Raw genomic sequence first — 14,439 nt, 5'->3', positions numbered from 1 at the left:
TTTTTTTCTGATAAACTTGCAAATTATTTTCAATTGAAGAGGTCTATAATGAACTATCCTTAAATAAGCCAGCCATGCATGATGTTGCTAATAAAGCAAAACTCCAAAAAATCATTGAGACTCTAAATGAATTCACACACCTTTCGATTGAACAAGTAACTAAGCTAATAGAATCAGTAAAATTAGGTTCTCCATCTGATCCTTGTCCTCCAGCAATAATACTTGCGATCTCAAAGATAATTGATCCATATCTTATGAGCATCATCAATGATATATTCAGACTTTGATATTTTCCTTTAACGTTGAAAAAAGCCTTGGTACTACCCCTTACACAGAAACCCATGCTTAATCCTCAGGAACCCAGCAGTTATCATCCCATCTACCAACTTCTGATGCCAGTAACAATTATAGAGAAAGCGATGAATCTGGCATTATCATCCTCTCGAAATCATAATCATTCTCTGGATAATTCCCAGTTCTGATTAAGAAGCTATCACAGCAATGAATTGGCACCGATTGTCAATCAATCAGGGAATTGTAAGCGCGCTACACACTCGAGGGTCTCAAGGCGTCGAGGATCGGTGGTGCAGCTCCGTTCAGCCGAAGAGCTAGATTTTGAGAGCCTTCCTGAAGGTGTTTAGGGAGTGGGCGTGTCTGATGTCTGTCGGCAGCCCGTTCCAGATCTGGGCTGCAATGTGAGAGAACGATCTTCCACCTGCTCTGTCTGTGGACGCGCAGGGTTTCAGCTAGTGCGAGGTTGGCAGATCAGAGGTTTCTTTTGGGTACGTGGAAGTTTATTCTGTCGTTGAAGTATTTGGGTCCGGTGTTGTGTAGGCATTTGTAGGATTGTAACCACTGAGGAAATCAGGAAAATCCTGGATAATGCCAGTAAAGCAGCACTCGTACTTCTTGATCTGTCACCCGCATTTGACATGGTAAACCACGTGTGATGTGTGTGGGTCTCTGCTATTCAGTCTAGAGTGTTATTGAGCATAGAGTACAACATTAAATACAAAATTAATGGTGCATTCAATAATAAAAGCATATGTATTCACAGAGGCGACAGATACATTGTGTTCCTTGCTATTCTGTACATTTCTCTAAAAGACACAAAGTCAAATAACCACCTACGGACACAGAAAAGCACCAGAAAGATCCGATTAATTTCAGCACTACAGATTATGCATATAAGCACATCAGGATTTGAATCAAATTCTTATGAGAAGAAGTTACATCAGGATCTCAATGGGGACATCAGAAGAGGGAGGTATTTACCACTCAGGCCAACAGAAAATTCTCATTATTTTTTTTTTTTACAATACTCTTTGAACGGTTCAATCAATCATGCCTTATTAGTTGAGTTGGGCTTGCCACTCTGCTTTGCTTTTCCTCACACTTTTTCCATGCCTCAGGTTTGAGGAAAACAATTTATTAAAACAATTAACACAAAATCTTCATCCTTCAGGGATATTAGTGAGAAGTGCCCCTGGAGTTGAAGGCTATGCTACTAGTTCCCTCTGCTTCATTTATGCTGTTTAATATTCTTTTATAGTGCAAGCATGGCCCATGCGGGTATCAGAGCTCTTTTCAGAGCCACAGCAACCAGAGTAGTAAAAAAAGTAATGTTAAATTCAATGCACATTCACTAACAACCGAATATCAAAGTTCTATCATTAATAATAACATATTGTCATAGTTCAGAACCACTGCAAGTACCAAGCAGTATAGAGGAGTGGAAGTAGAGACGTTACTGCACGGAGAAGCACTTTAGGTAGTCATGTGAGCGACTGAGGAGATTATAGTCTTGGGATCTAGGGAGGAAATGTGTTCATAAGGAGTTCTTTGACTTCTTTCTTGAATGATCAGATTGAGTGATTCATTTTGATTTCGGCAGGTAATGAGTTCCATATTCTTGCTGCAATCCCAGAGAAGACACGGTTGTAGGTTTCCTTCTTGTGAAATCTTTGAGGTTTCAGAAGCTAGGTGTTGTAACTTCTGGATGCTCTGGAACCGCCGGAGAGTTCGAGCTTCTGAGCGAGATACTTTAGGGGTATTGAGATGGAAGGCTTTATGTATCATGTAGGCAAATATTTGCTAGATTCTGGCTTCGTAAGGGAGCCATGTAAGGGATTTGAGATCCCGTGTGATGGTTTCCTGAAGGTAAGATGGTCCTGGGTCAGTCGTAGGTGGGTGGGTAGGGAGTTCCACGTCTTGGCAGCCAGGTAAGAGAAAGATCTTACTCCGGAGGTGGTTCTGCCAATCCGTGGTACGCTGGAGAGGGCGAGGCTGGAGGATCGGAGCTGGCGGGTTCGAGTGTGGAACGTGAGGCGGTTGTTGAGGCATTCGGGGCCTGTGTTATCGTGATCCTTTTGCTGACAGGCAGCCAATGCAGGTCTTACAGGTGGGCAGAAATGTGGCTGTGGCGTGGGATGTCCACGTTGAGTCGTGCAGATGCATTCTGTATGCGGTGGAGCCTTTTCTGAAGTTTGGCTGTGGTTCCTGCATAGAGGGCGTTCCCGTAGTCCAGTCGGCTGGTGACGAGGGCCTTGGTGACCGTCTTTCTGGTTTCAGTAGTGATCCATCGGAAGATCTTTCGGAGCATGCGCAGGGTGTTGAGGCATGAGGATGAGATGTCGTTGACTTGCTTGGTCATCGTGAGGGAGGAGTCCAGGATGAATCCTAGGTTGCATGCGTGGTCCGTGGGTATCGGTGCGGTGCCCAGTGCTGTGGGCCACCAGGAGTCGTCCCAGGCAGATGGGGATGGTCCGAGGATGAGGAACTCCATCTTGTCTTGCAGCCCAGAGAAGGGGTCTTGCAAAAGAATAATTGAGCGGGGTTAAGACGATTAGGCAAACTGTAAAATGGCCGAGGGCCATTATCAAGAGTTCCTGGCAAAGACAAAAAACTGAGGCATGTCTCCATTTTTAAGACGTCGCACTGATTGCAGCATAAACATTTGACTCAGAAACTCTACCAGCTAGAATGTGAGCTGCTGGCAGCACAGCTTAGCAACAGGAAGATTCCTGCATTCCTTTCTTCTTTAACTGTGCACAATTTCCCCTGGTAAGCAAGGCGGAGAACGGTATTAATAGAAGTAAAATACAGTATATGTTCCCTTCAGATGTAGTCATACATTTATGTAGTCATCTAAATTGGTTAGACAGCAGCTAGCTTTTGTGAAGATTTGGATCAGAATGTTATTTAATCTAACGCCACATACAAAAAGAGAAAATAAGTTACAAAAATGTAGTAACTAGAGATACATAATCAAAAAAACACTCAATCAATTAGATTATTGAGCGATTACAATCATTTGTGTTTTCCTTTTATATCAGGAATTAAAGATAGTCAAATATCTGTACCATTGTTTTGTTTTAGGAACATACTTACATTTTAGAAAGCAAGCTATACCGCCCTATACTCGAGTTTCTTTTTGGAGTGAATTGTTTTCCACTGCATCTATTGCTAATTGGAAACTATTTCCCTTTACAAAATGACGGGTGTTTACGTGAAGGCTTTGTGTGTCTAAATAATGAAATACTCTACTAGAAAATGTTTTTGCAGTGCATTCTTGTTCCTGCTCTATGCTAATTAATATAATTACTTGAAATATGCAGCAGAGAGCCCTATGAAAAGTGTAATACTTTGCAGAGGCTCTAAAATGTTCTGCGATAATTACTTGCTGAGTTATTCCCCACGGAATGAGTTCTTCTAATCCCTTTGCTTAAAGTACATGATGTCCATCGACTGCGATGAAGGCAGACAGCCAAATTCCAAATAAGGCATTCGTTTTTCTTAATGAAGCAGGATGGGAGAGCACGCCAGATCGGCCCTGCTCCAGCGTGACAGCCGAAGTGTATGATTTCTAAGGCCGAAATAGTGAGCGGACTATTTTCAAACCTGGACAAATGTCAACATTCTCAGCCTGAATACCACAACTGACAATGACAGTGTAAAGTGTTGCACAAATTGAAACCGGGTGGGTTACTGACTGCGCAAAGCACAGAGCTGCTCAGGCCAAGGACGCAGCTGCTGCTTGGGAGGGAATTCTCTTTAATAGCCTGTTTCTGCTAGCCCTCATCCAGGTGCGAAAAAAAATGACTTCGGTTGAACTTTAAACCAGTTTTCATGTCGTGGGGGGAGGGAGGAGAAGGAAGTGGTGGACTTCCTGACTAAAGCTCTCACAAGCTGTAACTGTCTGAAAAATGGAGTCGAAATTTGGAGGCTACGTTTTTGGCAGACTCCATAGTTGAGCCATGGCTGCATAAGACATCTTGAGTTGACATTGTTTATGTGCTAAAATATGCGGAAAGCAAAGGGAGAATTATAGAGTGGCAAACTGTGACATTTTAAAATTGTTACATGGATTTATCGGCCGTAATGTAGAACGCACCCTGTGTTGACTCAGTCGTGCAATGGATACTTGGACATGAATGAGAGAAATCTTCATCTTGGTCTGCTAACACCTGCATCAAGTGCTACTCAGAGTGTTGGATTCAAAGAAAACTACGAATGTTCTGCTAGCCAAACATCTGTATAAAATCATACTGAAATAAGTTCAAACTTTCATGAAGTCGATGTGTATGAATTTGCTTAAGTTAAAAGGCATTGAGGCTCAGGTCAAGTCAGCTGATATGGGCTCTCCATGTCCCAAAAATATGTAAGACCCAATCGTTAAGCATGTATGTGCATAAGTTCATCTTAAGCGTTAAAAAAACAATTTAGGAGGGCAACATCTTATTTTTGAACCTCAGAGTCAGGACTAGTGGAATTTCACCATGCTAATGAGATTTTGAGTGGTTTACTTGGAACCGATAATCAGGAAGTGCAAAGTGTCCCAGTGAGAATAATCCAAATGGACTCACCAGTTTGCTCTTAGAACAACATTCTCTCTTCTTAGAATGTAGAGACGGCTCATACCCATCCCTGACACCTGGAATGGAAGTAACCATTGTCAGATGTACCAAAATTTAATTGAGAAAAATCTGCATTTCACTAATTGATATAGTGAGCAAGTGGCTAGATGATGCACTCTGATGGCCAGATTCCCAAAGATTTTGATCTGACATATTCTTATAGTACTACTGAATTCCAGGAGAAAGCCAGGAGTACACCAGCTTATTTTGGAAACTCATGACAAAGCCAGGAGTACAACACACAAGTAATGTCACATCTACTCATAGACCAGTCTTTCTGAAACTAGACAAATATATAAATCAGGATTCAAAGCCTACTTCCACCTCGATGAATATTGCTTCACTAACTGTTTTGTCCCAGGTTCTCTATGTCTTCATTTTATAAAACATAGCTCTTTATATACTGATAATAGAACTCTGTTGCTAGAAATATACACTTGGTCAAACTAAAAAAGTAGAACATCAACCTATTTTATCTTTGATAAAGCAACTATATTTCACAAAGACTTTGCAAATGCGTTTCTCTATCTTTCTTTGTATGCGGATCTCTTTTATGTGTATATTCAGAAAATCTGGCCTGGATCGGATCCTCTTGAACCTAGGTATGACACCCCTGCTGTAGAGTTCCCTAACTGGAACTGGTCCTAGAGGAGAAAGAACAGTAAGTGGTCTCAAGCAACAATGCATACTTTGTCCCCAGCTTTTTATTCATATAGATAAATATTCCTTGTGCTTTATAAAAAGTAAATATATTACCCAGAGGCTTCAAACTATACACCTATAGGTGTTTACAATTAAAGATCAGTCTTCTATGTTTAAAAATAATATTGACAAATTCCTGGGGTAAGTTGCTTAATACGCATGCATTGGCATTGCTTTTGATGTAAAATTATGTTGGAAAGTACATGTCGACTCACTTGCAACCACGGGAATGCTTCACATGCTTTCACTGAATAAATTCAGCAAATGATATAGAAGTATGTTCTCCCTTTTGCTTCAATCTGTATACAAGAAATATCAGCCTTGAATATGCACTTTATCAATGATATTCCAAAATGAAGAGTGAAAATTGGAAATAAAGTAAACTAGATAACTTTGGAATGTTCTCAATCAGGCCATATCTAATTATCTAAGTGACAAAATCACAGACACTGGAAATTTACCAAGTGCGTTGTTTTTTATTAGAATGATTACTAATCCTCTCTTTGCAACTAGTATTTTACCATGTAGGAAAGTGTTTTTTTCAAAGAGATGATCACTTTTTTATCACCAAATTGACAAAGATCTATGACAATATAAAAGACTTGATGTTCTTAGAAGAAATCTAGCTTTATTCTCCATGAGTGGCCTGAACGAGATCTTTCTGGACAAACTTTCCTGGAGACACAGGTGGAGCTGCAATTACCAGTTGAGCGCCTAGTTCCACAGAGGACACCTGCCTAAAATCTATGTTGCAGGCTCTGGTCCCATTAATCATGTGCCGGTTTGCACAGATATTTAATGCTAGTTTGGGTGGTTCCTGAACCCTGAAATATTGGGGAGGTATCTCTAATTAAGAAAAAAAATTCTTGAACCAATTGACTCCAGTCCTGCATGACTTCAGGAAGCTTCTGGAAAAGCTGACATCGATGCAGTATTCAAGCTAACCTTAGGACTACAACATTCTTTATCCTTGGCAGACAGAATGTTGCCCAGTGCATGATACTGAAACCACTTTCGTGGTAGCCTTGGATGAAATTAGATCTATTATGAATAAGGAAGGTGAAGCAGGAACCTTTGTATCTATGCTGCTTTTGAAATAATTAATTATGATATCCTTGGCTTGATCATTAATTACAAAATGCTGGTGTGTTTTACTGTTTTTTTTGTTTAACCACTTATTTGCACCATCTCCGCCTCCTTCTGGTCTGAAAAGGTGCAAGTGACGTGGTGTGCAGCAGGGGTCGTCCCTGTTGAAATTTCTCTACAATATAGGTGCATCTGCTGTCTGTCCTAATCAGTTCATTCAGGTGTAGAGCTACCTCTTATGCTGAATTCACACAGCTAATTATCAAACTGGACTCTTATGCTCCTACTTCTATTACAAATGCGAATATATACTGGTGGCCAAGTCACACTAATTTATAGTTCAATGACAATAAAACCAAGTGTAAGGCAGTGCCTCTTTTTGCATGATCACCCCCAAGTTTTGGACTGATGCTGCTTTTTTCAACTCTGAGAGTGTACTGAGGTCTGTTAACCAGTTCTAAACCATTACAAAATGTGTGCTGTATTGGTGGCTCCCAATCGGCATAAGCTGACTTACTTATAAGTCCCTAGTATATGGTACCCAGGTCATGTAATACAGAGTATCTCCTCAGGGACTCAGCAGTGGCTGTGCAACCCTTTGTCCAACAACATTCAAAATAGCTCCTTGCCTGCCACTGCAGGCTGTAAAAGCAGCTTTAGAATGCTAGTTCGACTTTTCCATTTAACCCATGGCAAAGCTCCCAGTTCCCTTCACAATATATGTAAGTCTCCCCTGAGGAAGGCCTATGGATCCCTGAAGCTTAGAGATGTATATTATTAAGTAGGACATATATTTTAGTATGTCCTAATAGCAAAGCCTCCAAATTATTGTTTTTGCTTTTGAAAAGTTAGTAGACTCATTGACTAACACCGATTGCCTGACTGACCTCTCCACCAGGTAACTTCTGAATTGGCCTACTAAAATGGGTACTTCTAGATTTCAAATTAATTGTGACATCAAACTTGACTTGGCACCTAAGTTAGATTTACTGTCACTTTTAAGGAAATATGTTACTCTGTTGCCTAGTTTGTCCAGCAGGAGGCCTCGCACAGTTGCAGCCACCAGACTGCCTTCTGCCCTCTGCCCTCTTGGGGTGTTGTGTGTACGACTCCCAGGCTCAGGAACAATAAAAGCCTGCTACAGGGAGAGGTTACCCCCTCCTTGCAGGATGTTACTCAGGATGTTGTACCAAAAGGCTAGCTTCAAACCAAAGCTGTGTTTAGTGGGCAAATAACGATTATGCTCCTGAAGGGTTGCCCCTTCTTTAGCTAGACAGACTGATGGCGGGAACAAAGAAGGGAGACTAGTGCCTGAAACCCACATGTGACCACACCTCTAGCGTGGCCTACCAAGCTTCTAACATTCAAGGAAGGCTTCAGAATCTTGGGAGTGGGCTGAATAATGTACCCTGAGATTTGCTAGATGACCACACAGCCGGACGTCATCGCAGGGAGGCAGGGATCCTAGTAGCCGATTGGCTAGTGACCACATCATCACCCGAGGGCGCTTTATGGTCATAAATATGGCACCCTGACTCTCAGATGATGACGGAAGTGCAGAAGGCCTGGAGAGGGACTTCATTACTGACCCCTGAACTTGGCAAGACAGGCTGCACTGACTGCTGAACTGCACATGCCACACTTTGGGCTAGCAAAGAGAGGAATGTGCTTGTGGCTCCTGGCTTGGGGAAAAGTCAGTCCTGAGTCCTAGACCTAAGAGAGACTCCAAGGGTCAGTTGGCTGACCTGGAACCAGCACCAATGCCACTGAAGCTGAAGTAGCCCTTTCCAGCAAGTCAGTAGCTAATTTCTGTGAATCGCCGCTGACCACCGCAGAGAGACCACAGAGTGATCCTTGATGGCCAAAAGTTGTCTGCTCAACCTGGGAGTCCAAGTCTAGATTGCTTACAAAAGAGGGACACCAGCCTTCACCAAAGGATAACTTCATTCACTTCACCTAGATAGGACGATCCTTCCTTATTTCCCGGAGATAGACATGATCATATGAGAACTGCATGTTTGCTCTGAAAAATCAGTGTAGCTATTTCTACCTAAGTTACCTGCCCACTCTTTAAGAACTCTCCAACATGCCCAGAACTTTGCTGTCAGACTAGTGCAAGGCTTGCAAATTAATCCATGTGTTAGAGCCGTGGTACTCATTGTACGGCTCACGGGCTGCCAGCAGCCCAGCAGGCCTTCATTGGTGGCCCATGGACCTTGTCTTGCAGTTTCCACGGCTGGCAGTGAACACAGAAGATGACTGCAGGAGCATAGATAGCGAATACGTAATAAATAGGTATTCACTAGGAATGCTTCTGCGGCCATCTTCTATGTTTACTGCTGGTCTCTGTGAAGTCAGGGCACCTTCAGAAAACTTCCCAAAAAGCTCTTTAAAAGTCAGCTGTAAGTGCTTTCACAGCTGACTTTTAAAATCGCCTTTTGGGAAGCTTCCTGTTTTGACAGAGACCAATCGCGGCAGAGACAGATAAAGGCCACAGATAGTGGCAGAGAAACAGATAGAGGCAGAGAGAGAAATAGAGACAGAGAGACAGATCGAGACAAAAATAGAAAGAGATAGAGACAGAGAAAGGGACAGATAGAGACAGATAGAGATGAGGACAGACAGAGACAGATAGAGACAAAGACATATAGAGACAGAGACAGCTAGCAATCGAAACAGGGACAGACCGAGACAGATAGAGACAGAGCAGACAGATAGAGACAAAGACAGGCAGAGACAGAGAGACGAGACGGAGGGAGATGGAGGGAGACGGAGAGGGAGAGAGAGAGAGAGATGTGTATGCCGGGTCTGGTGGCTCAGTGGACGAATGCGTCTGCTGCAGGGGCCTGTGTTCAACCTCATGGTCAGTTTCTTTTTTTGCTCTAGTCCCTGCACCCCTCCCCCAATGACCCGCCGCCACCGGGCCGGCCCTCGGCCACAAACCACACTGTCAATTTGGCCCAGAGAAAAAGTTTGTGAGCACCCATGTGTTAGAGACTAAGGTTAAATTGCACTAGCCAGCTGGATATCCAAGAGTTCAATTTAAGTGGGTCTTCATGACACATAGATCTTTCTACGGTTGTGAAGAATCCCACTTCATGTATTTCCCAGTTATCTCCAGTCAGAAAATGAACACTAGTTTTTCATCCTTTGGGTTAAAAGGGGGAACACAGGAGCACACTCCAGCTACCATTGTGTCCTCAGCTGTGAAGCAATCTGCCCTGTGAGTGAAGGGAGATCAATAATTCTCTAGGCTTCTCAGTTGCTGTAAAACAATTCTTTTTTGCAACAATTTTAATTGGATTTTTGTGTACATATAATAGCATCAGTATACAGTACAGTTTCATTGCATATTACAGATAGGTCTGAACAATAAATTGGGAAAAGGTATAACACTCAGATCAAACCCCCCATGTGGGTATAAAAGAGCCACATCCCAAACCCTAATCTGTAATCCTGGCCCTTTGATATACCTCCATAAAAAATTGTTGTCCACAGATTTTCCTTTTTGATTTCTGTTTTTGGATCATTCGAGAAGTGCTTTGACCTTGGGTAGACATTGCAGATCTGGGCTGAATTTTTCTGGACGGCATTTCTAAAAATGGCGGATGTGGCAGCGATTAAGTAATTAATATTTCGGGAACCATGAGACCTATATCATTCATTTGGGTGTCAAAACATAGGTTTTGTTGATCAAGTAGTTTTATAGAGAGAGGAAATAACTTCTCTTAGCAACCCTTCTGCCATTTTCCAAAATGACGGCTTTAATAGAGGAAGAAGAGACATATGTAGAAATGAAACAAATAATAATAATTATAGTTGTTATTAACCATTTATAGAACGCAACTATAACCCAGCGTGCATCATGGCGCTAGTAATTCATCAGTATAGAAGAGGTTATGTGAGTCGTTTACAGAGGAATAATCATTGTAATGTCATTACCAGGAGAAACGCCAGATATTAAAAATTCTCCGGAAGCTCAGCAGATTAGAATCAGTTCTCAGAGAGAGATATAGTATTCCACAGCTAAGCCGCTTTGACTCGGAAAGCCCTACCTCCAAGTTGTGTTCTTTTTAAGAGGGTGCACAGACCAGGCGAGAAGAGGATGATCTCAAAGTTTGTGTGGGTTTACAGTAACCAACTTTCTGTTGTAGAGACTTAGCTACTTTGCCATTCAGTGATCTGTGCATTATGCACAGAGCCTTAAAAATAGACCTTTCCTTCACTGGAAGCCTGTTACGTTCTTTCAGCATACCAGTTGCTGAGTCAAATCTCGATTTACTTACCACTAACTTGACAGCCGTCAACTGAATCCTTTGTAGCCACCTGATCAGATATTCTGTACTGCCTCTAAGCAATGAGTTACAGTAGTCCAATCAGATCAGGACAGTATACTGTACTACTAACTTTCTAGAAGGCTGTGGGAGCAGAGGGGCAATTTGTTTCTGGTTTCTAAGAATTCCTTGGCTGACAGCTACAGTTTTATTGACGTGAGCCTCCATTGAGAGTCTTTCGTCAATTTGGACTCTACGATTCTGCCCAGAATGGGCTTTTTCCTAATCTGTATTATTGGCCCATGGCCAACAGTTAACTGGCAGCTGCTGTTGTATATTCTCTAGCGAGCATTACAAACATTTTGTTTTCTCTCTGTTGAATTGTAATGTGTTCTCGTTGAGCCATTTGGCTATCTCAGACAAACATGAAGATTATTTAGATGACTTGGGTCTGATTATTAATTGAGTATCATCTGCATAGCTTACAAATGATATCCCAAAGGACTTAATCAAAGTCAGCAATGGCCTTAAGTAAACATTGAAAAGGATGGGGCTTAGGGCTGAACCTTGAGGTACCCCATGACAGATTTCTTTGTATTCAGATACAAAAGAGGGAAGAGATATTGCATGTGATCTTCCAGATAGGTAAGATTCAAACCATTTAAGGAGTATCAAAGACTTTCTTTTAGCTATTAGTTGCTTCAGAATAGTGGTTGAGTAAAAATTAGATTTGGCCTTCTTTATTTCAGTTTTATATTCCTCATATGCCATTTTCAGTGGGACTTTATCACACTTTGAATAATATTTACGCCTTTGCCTTTCGTGCCATCTACACCTTGTTTTAAAATCTCTCAAGATCTAGGTAAACCATGGTACTGATGGGTTAGGTTTGGGTTTGATTGGTTTTATCAGAATTATTTTATCTAAGGTGTCTGTATTACCTTTACAAGACCTGAATAGATTACCTCCACCAAGTTTGATTCCTGGAAACACCCGGTAGTGTTAAAGATTACTTCCCCATCAAGCTTCCTTAATTTAGCCCATGGTCTCCTCAATGATTCTGTTCTAATAGAGTTATCCTTCTTCTTTAATGGTGCTAATATCAGGTCCAGGGAATGACCACCAAGATGAGTGTTATGACCCATAACTTCGCATGATTTTTAAAAAGTCCACAGGTTCTGAAGGGCGTCTTCCGCCCAAATGCTAAAATAACCTAGAATTAGGCAGGTAGTATGGGTCAAAACCAAATCAGCAGCCAAATCCAAAAAAGACTGAGCAAAATCCTTTATCGGACCAGAGGCTGTATAGCAGAGCAGCACCAATAAGTTAGCGCCTTCTTTCTCTTTAAGAGAGAAACCAAGTAATTATATTTCCTGGATGCTGCAACTTCAAGTTTTAGCTACGTCCATTTATCTTTCAAAAAAATCACAACCCGCCCACTCTTATTCACTCTAGCTTGAGATAGGGCTTCGTAGCCCAGTGCGCAAACATTTCCTAAGTCAACACTGGGTTCTTGTGAGAGCCAGGTTTCAGTAATAAAAAACATGTCCCAGATATTAGATACTAATAATAAATTCAACTCTACTGCATGCTTCACCAGAGAGTGTGTATTAAGTAATCCACATGATAAGACATTTGAATTGGTCCCCTCAGCTTTTTGATCTTTCCCTTTACTAATCTTAACCCCACTTGGGACCTTCTCATGATCTGATTGGCCATGGCTAATTTCAGATACTTTAGGATTTGTTTTAAATAATATAGTTATTTGCTAGAATATGTAAGTCTCCTTTCACCTTGCGTGGGGTAAAGTCCATAACATGGCTGGCCTTGGCCGCTTCTGGGACGATGACAGGCGCAGATGGGCTTGCCTTTGGTGCGCCTCTTGCGCACCCACTGCGCCATTGCGCCACCATGCTGCTTTTGGAACCATCCCTCATTACTTGCGTAAAACGGCTAGACCACTCACTTCAATGACCACAACATTGCGGCTGTCTAGTGGTTATACTAAAATTTAAAAAAAGGTTTTAAATCCTTTTTTATATACACCAAACATTGTTTATGATCTGAATATGACAAAAAATAATGTTTAATCCTCAATTTTCATAATTCACTTCATTTATTTGTTTCGGCAATCACTGCAAAATGTTGCACATTTGAGAGGGCATATCAACAGGGATATCTTTTTGTAGCAAGGGTTTTGCAAGTACATGTACATGTAAGTTCTTTGGGTAGAGGCTTTAGAAATGTCATAGGTTTTAGCACCCCATCAATATGTTCCCAACCAAATTCACACATGTCTTTCTCTACATATGCATGATCAAAACATTTACACATCTTCTGATCAAGTAGAATGTGTCGATCTGTCAGGAGGTAAAACTCCTCTGCTACCATCTGATTCACTCATGTTTACAAAGATGAATCAACGAAAAAACCTGGAACAAAAATATTTATATAAATTTCCAAAATGATGGCATTAACACATAATTCTAGAGCTGTCATTTTCGAAAATGGCAGAAGGGTTGCTCTGATTTTTTTTCTGTTTCTTTAAGACTACTTGACCCCCATAACCTATGTTTTTACATCAAAAAAAAAGTATATAGGTCACATGGTTCCTGAAATATTACGGCATCACTGCAACACATCTGCCATTTTTTTAAATGTCGTCCAGACAAATTCTGCACTGATTAACAGTGTCTAAACAAGGTAAATTACTTCTCTAATGATACAAAAACACAAATCAAAAATGAAAATTTCTGGACAACAATTTTTTTAAGAGATATATCAAGGGGCCAGGACTACTATGCATCCTGTCTCTTAAGGTGACTCAGTCTCTATAAGTCTCTCTGCTCTATTCTAATCAGCCAAGATAATCGGATCTTATCTTAGGACAACATCTAAGATTATTATAAATAATACAGTGTGACATGTGTGAAGAAATGCCAAATGATTCAATAGGATCAGAGTATTGTCATCCGTGGATGAGCGTGTGCCCCAGATTTCTTTCTGGTGAGATATTGGGGCAATTCCAGAAGATTTGAAGAAAATCACAGTCAATGTGCCTATATCTCCCCTATTCTGAAGGTTGCAGAATGCCAGCTCTGACTTGGTGCTCGGGAGTCCATTACCAATTGTGAAAAACTTTATTGTAAGCAAAGTTTAATCTCATGTCTTTTAATAATCCACTATGTTGGTCAACAAAGTTGTCAAAGCTTCTAGAGCATAGCCTGTACTTGATTTATATTGCCAGTATTATTTTGCTTCTGATTGTACAGGCATAAAATAAGTATGATCTATCAACACACTTTAGGAACCTGAGACTACTTCATTACACATTCCCAGTTTCTCAATGTATTTCCTAATTGGAGAAGATCCCGATTGTTAGGGATCAGTGCCTAGTCGGCTACACAAGTAGAACACTAGTTGACAATGTTTCTAGCAATGGGATGATGAGAGATGAAAAG

The 14,439-nt window shown here is 41.2% G+C and overlaps 1 protein-coding gene across 1 annotated transcript in view; it reads left to right on the top strand.

Annotated features, from left to right (window-relative positions):
• ADAMTS9 (ADAM metallopeptidase with thrombospondin type 1 motif 9) overlaps nucleotides 1–14,439 on the top strand; it is a 914,249-nt gene that overhangs the window by 556,102 nt on the left and 343,708 nt on the right. The window lies entirely within an intron of this gene.

Source organism: Lissotriton vulgaris, chromosome 9 (genome assembly GCF_964263255.1).
Source record: "Lissotriton vulgaris chromosome 9, aLisVul1.2, whole genome shotgun sequence".
In the NCBI taxonomy this organism is placed as follows: Eukaryota; Metazoa; Chordata; class Amphibia; order Caudata; family Salamandridae; genus Lissotriton; species Lissotriton vulgaris.
This window is presented reverse-complemented; position numbering and strand designations above follow the sequence as displayed.